Here is a 6,141-nt window from a genome sequence, read left to right on the forward strand (position 1 = left end):
GAAGGGGAGAGGCCCGGGCTGGCACGTGCGGCGGGCCTCGTGGGCCGCGCGCTCAGGGCGCACCGAGCGCCCCCCGTGCGGAAAGGGGCCCAAGTAGGGGCTCCCGGGGCCGGGCCGCGCGGGCCGGAGCGACCGCGGGGAGGAGGCGCAGACCCGGGGCGGGGGCGAGCCGGCCGAGCCAGCCCCCGACAGGAGGGCGGGCGGAAGGGGCGGGGCGGGAGAGAGACCGCTTTAAAGGGTGAGCAAGTTTGGGGCGCCGTCTCCCCTCCCTCTATTTGCATAGCCAATAGCTCTGGGGCTCCTGCTACTGCGCGCTGATTGTTACCGGGCAGATTACTTTTTTTCTTGTAGGACGCGTTCCCCGCTGCATCAAAAGGAAGCCAGGGGAGGGCTGGGGAGAGCGGGCTTGGGGCGGGCGGGGGCCTCCTCCGTGGCCGCGGGATTAGTGTCCAGTCTCCTGTGTAGAGCGAGGGGAGGGAGGGCGGCGAGGAACGTGTTTCATCGCTGTGGAAGCCGTTGGCTTTCGGCGAGGAAAAGCCACAGTGGCAAACCGCGTTGCAAACTCTAGAGCAAACAGCGCGGCGCGCGGCGGTGACCCGGCTGGGCACCAGCTCTTCCCTAAGGGCCGCAGTGGAGTCGGGATTCCCAGCTGTAGCTCTGAGTCATCCGGACACACAGGAGAACCCCCATTTTAAGACCAAACTTCCCCGGGCTGCCTTAAGCGGATCCGAGGCGGCAGCCGAGGGGAGGGGGGCAGGAATACCCCAAGCCCAGATCTCGCCCTCCTTGGAATCCCGGGGTCCCGCCCGGGCCGTCGACGTCGCGGCGGGAAGGAGGCGGTGGTCGTCCGGGCCGCAAGGGGCTGCCTGGGTGGGGCGTCCCCGCGCTGCGAGCCGAGCTGAGCCGGGCGTCGCCGCCCCCCGGCCCCCGGGATTCCGGGAGGGGGAGAGCAGGTGTGTGTGGGGGGCGCCCTTCGCCTCCCGGTTCGCCTCCCTGCCCAGGACCGGGTGCTCCCCTCGGAGCGGCGCGGCCAATCCCCCCCGGCCGCTCCGAGGGCCCAGCACGTGGGGGACAGCACGCCCCGGGAGGGAGGCCGGGGCCTCGGCTGTGCGCCACCAGCTCGCAGGAGGGCGCGCTGCCTGCCGCCGCTGCCGCCGCCGCGTCCGCTCGCGGGTCGCTTCAGGAGCAGGGGGGCGAGCAGGGCTCTGGGCCGGGGCTCAGCCCCTTTTCCCCTTTAGGGGAAGAGTCGGGGCCTTTTTAGGACCGGCGACACCTCAAGCGAATGCCAGCGTTATTGGACTTTTATTCCCCGCCGAGCCAGCTCCCCAGCCCCGCCCTTGAGTTCCGCAGTTTCGCTTGGAAAGTGTAAAAGCCCTGTAGGTGTGGGGTGCAGCGGGCGCTGCGTGTTTATAGGCGCACTCTGCAAGGCTGAGCTCACTCCCAAGCTCACCTGAGCAGGCCCGGCCACCGGGCTCCGCTGTCCTCCCAGCTGCAGGGGCGAGTTCGAGTCCCGCGGAGGGGCGATGTGGTCAGGAGGTGCGGGAGTGGGGTCGGGTCCGGGAGTGAGGGTGACGGGAGCATCGCTGTCCCCAGGAACCCAGGGACTAGGGCTGTGTTTGTGTCTCCGCCGAGGGATGGCTGAACCACCACCAACACCGAAAACCCGACGGTTACTGAAAAATAGGTGGCGAAGTGGGAGGCGGCGCTGGGGGAATGGGAGGAAGAAAAAGCCAGGGACTGCGGGCGGAGAGGAGGCCGCGCGGCCGTGTGGAGCCTCCCGCGTGCGCCCCGCGCTCCCCCTTCCTGTCCGGTTCGCCGCGGGCCCGCCTCCGCGGCCGAAAATAGCTGTGGAAGCGCCTCTGCCCCCACAAGTGAACTTTCCAAGGGATGCGGGGCACCTGGGCCGGAGGAAGGGACGAGGCAGGAGCCACGACAAGGCTGCTTCGCGGAATTTCGGCGTCACCCACGTGGGGGCGTCGCCCTCCGCGGGGTCCGTCCCCTCCCGAGACTTTACGTTCGTCATCACTGTTACTGTTTCTGCTCTGGGGTCGGATGTAGTCCTTTGCTGCGGAGAAAGCTCATTTCCGAGCCGTGGCCCGGGCGCTGGACCGGACCCTGATGGTGTCGCGATTGCTCCGTCCGCGCCCCACCCACGGACACAAGCGGGCTTCTTTGCTGCGCGGGTGTGGGCCCCGCGCTCCTCGCCCGCCCAAGTGTCGCACGCGCGGCTTGTTCCTCGCCCTCCCTGAGCAGGGTCAGAGGAGCGAGACCTCCCGAGGCCGCGCGGGAGCAGGGCGCCTGGACGCTGGGGCACCTGAGCAAGGCGGCCTCGGAACCGCCTGGGCCGCCCCGGGCCCCACCTGCCAGGCAGCGCGGTGGGCGAGCCGGCCCTCCCACCTCCATTTCCCCTGAGTCTGCCAAGATCTTTGAAATCTCCCAGTCTCGGGGCAGATAGCTGAAGCGCGTTATTATTTTCCAGACCCAGTTGATGCTGAAATTTGCAGGTGGCTTTAGTGGGGTGTTGGGGAGAAAGACACAGCGAGCCGCCCCTTCAGCTTCACCGAGGCTCACAGGCACTGTTGGGAGAATCAGATGTGGAAAGCTGGGGCTGTGAAAGTGTGGATTGAGGTGGGATTATTGTTTGGAAAGCAGGGAGAAGTTTTCTGTTTGAATCAGAGATGAAGTGAGGAAATGTTTCTTTTTTTAAAATGACAGAGTCTGGTTTTGAGCAGTACTCTTCTTCCTTCGTTTGGACACATTCCGTCTATTTTTAACTTTTTATTTATTTCTTTTTCGTTTAATGACTGTTAGTCTGACCCAAGTCAGGCTGTTTTGTTTCTTGTGAAAAAAACAAAAGGAGTTATAATTAATAAAGACATTAGTAGTTACCGTTGACGGGCAGGCTGACTGAACTGTATTTAAGACTGTCTGGCTTTTGGTAACTGGTTTGATGGACACTTGCTTTGTGTGTACAAAGGTAGAAAATAGAATAAATTACTAAAATGAAAAGGGAAGGAGCCAAAGGAATTGTTTTAAGAACTGAAAAGACAAATGTCATTTAAATTTTGCTTCGGCTTCATTTCAGACTTTGAAGTTGTGGGGATGAAGTTAAGCACTTTGTAGATGTGAATCCCTTGCCCAGTGTGGAGACTATCCCCACCAGCATTGGTTCTTGAGCCACAGTCAGTTTTATTTGTTTTCCTAATTAACACTTTAATTTTGTTCAGATTCAAGTACTCATTCCCTTTAAAATATCCACTTTCCTAGTGTGTTTGAATATTCTTTCGATTTCATGTTTTTATTCAGCTGTGTATCCTCTACAACCAAATTATAGCAATATAAAATATTTCTTATAAATATTATTGATCTCATATTTTATCTTCTAATCATTAAACCTAAGGATTGCTAGCATATTTTAGTACAGCATACAACATAGTTGCCAACATGCTGAATTCCTATTCTCCAAACTTTAAAAAACTAATTAATGGAAAACCAAGAAACAGTTTTCTTCTTGAGTCTTTTTTTTCCTTTTCTTGGTGATGAATTTCAAAAGCATATTGAAAATTTTAAAAAAATTTTTTAGTGTTCTTTTGTTGACATTAAAAAAAATGAGTTTCAAAATGGGTACCAAGTTGCTTCTAAAGTTTTATAATCTTCCCAATGTGCACCTTTGGAAAAAGAGATGTCCTTTCCGCTTTAGAATTGACGTGAAGTCAAGCAATTCTTAAAGTGCGTTGGGCACTGCCAGCTAGGGAGGATTTACTCCTGGGAGGGGTGCATTTCCTCTTTGCTTAGCCTTAGGAAGGGCATCTGCTTCTACATGACCTTGAAGCAAAGCCTGTGCCTATGCATTATGCAAATGTAGAGAAGTACAGATCCGGAGCACAAGAGGTTATGTGAAAGGCGAAATTAAAGTAAAAGTTATTTCTGCTTCAGCTATCTCAGATCGCACTTGATCTTGGCCCCATCAGCTACAAATCAAATAATTTTTTCTTTGGGTGGGTGGAGTTGATTTCATCATCATCATAATATGATGATGATAACAATGATCCTAAACCTTGCAGTGACTGTGGGAGCCTTCACTTATTTATTTCTTTAAAAATTGTCATCCATTTGTACACAAATGGATCCCAAAGTTAGGGTTTTTGTTTGAGGAAGTTACATGAAAAGCATTCAATCTTGCACTTGTGAAAATAAAGTCACTAAAATGTATATATCTATTATTTAGAGGAAGGAAAAAGCACACGGGATTAAAACAGAATAAGAAAATTGTCTTGCCTAATTTCCAGAGCCATGTCCTTCATCAGGGCCACATAGGTTTCCATTTTGAGAGCAGGCAGTCAGTCCACTTGGCAAATGCAAACCCCAGACCAGAACTCCCCAGTGTCAGATACCCTAAGCAAATGGTCTGGATTAGTTTAGAGAAGGTTTCAGATGACATGGAACACATCTGGCAGCGTTCCACGGCCTCCAATCATTTCAGGATCGTGAAACATTTGAAATAACATGTGCTTTTGATGGTGGGGAGCTCTACCCAGAGCTGGGTCTGCATAGGCCTTCGCCCAGGGCCCAGCGAATCCCTTCAACTCAGGAATTCAGTTGTATCAAGTCGCGGCACTTAGTCTGAACTGTGTGAGTCCAATAAACTATGAGTGCAAAGTTTCCTGCCCCCTACTTATTTCTGAATATAGTCTTCAGTTTTTCTTTTTAAATAAAGTAAAAATAGTGTATTTACCGTAAAATTTCCATAACAGAATATTGAAGAAAGCTCAACTTTACTTGCCTTTGTACAAGAAAAGTCCATACAATTGCTCTGTACTGTAATTACTAGCAATTTTATGTCATCTAACAAATGATTTACGTCTGTCAGTAATGAGGTGTCAATGAAATTTGCTAACTTGGGGTGCAGACCACCCTTACCTCAGCAAGTCCAAGTCTGACTTTTCTGTTTCTTGCTTAAGACTGCTTGGCAGACTGCGTGTTTCAGGCGATGCAGACCTTTCAGGTTTAAGAAAGCAGTGCTCTCTTCCATGAATTAGATGTAGTCTTGCCTAGAGCCCAGGGAATGCCGTCTTGGCCAGTCTTAGAATATGCCTCTGTGTCTGGGAGTCTACAGTGAGAATTCTGCACAGTATTCATCAGTTCTTCATGCCAAGAGCTCACACCTGTTAAACTGATAACATCACAGGGCTGGAGTGTGATTCAGATCTGTATGGTAGAATTTAAGTGGTTTTAATGGAGGAGTCAAATACACTGAGATTTCGGTGCAATGGAGAATGCGTTTGGCTTTCTGCAGTTTATTTTTTCATTTGTTTAATTTAAATTGAGTCCTTACCATGTGTTAAACCCTGTGCTAGGCATTGGGGATAAAGTGGGAATGTAGTAGACACTCATTAAATGTTTTGGAAGGCAGGCAGGAAGGAGTAATACTATTGGTCCCGTCACTGAGAACCACATTGTCTGGTGATTAAATGTGGGAAGGAACTACTATTGCAGATAAATGGATGATGTTTGAAAAAATAATAGAATTGTAGAACAAGAGGCATATAATGAGATGCCAAGTTACCCATCTTATACAACCTACCTTAAGTGAGCAAAATAGAAATTAATCTTCTTTTTAAAGTTCAGTCTAACCAGGTAACTGTTACTTGGGCTGCTCTATGGTTTTTATGTTCTTAAATGTCATTTGTTGTTTTTTTTTTTGGTACCCGGGATCAAACTCAGGACCTTGTGCTTGCGAGGCAGGCGACGGCACCACTGAGCTAAATCCCCAGCCCCTTAAATGTCATTTTTAATGTGTTTCGGATCTATTGAAACTAGTTAGTTGGATGCCTGAGTCACACATCACATGTTTGGGGCTTGATCAGCCCTTCTCTGGTAGCAAAAGACCGAGCCCATTCTTGGCTCCATCGTGCGGAATCTGTTTATCATTCAAACAGACCCTGCCTGTGTCTAACAGGATACCGATTCATGGTCCTCCAGGAGTAAAGACTTGCATTGCAATTCTTACAGTCATGGCTTTAGCAGTGTTCTCACTCCCAGCATTGAGAGCAGAATTCAGACTCTGATCCGGAACCTGCACGTCTGCTAGAACCAATTTGGAGAACACTGGACTCCCAACTAGCATCAGATGGAAGGGAC

Source organism: Heterocephalus glaber, unplaced genomic scaffold (genome assembly GCF_053883595.1).
Source record: "Heterocephalus glaber isolate CG9 unplaced genomic scaffold, H.glaber_assembly_v1.0 deba00001444, whole genome shotgun sequence".
NCBI classification, from domain to species: Eukaryota; Metazoa; Chordata; class Mammalia; order Rodentia; family Bathyergidae; genus Heterocephalus; species Heterocephalus glaber.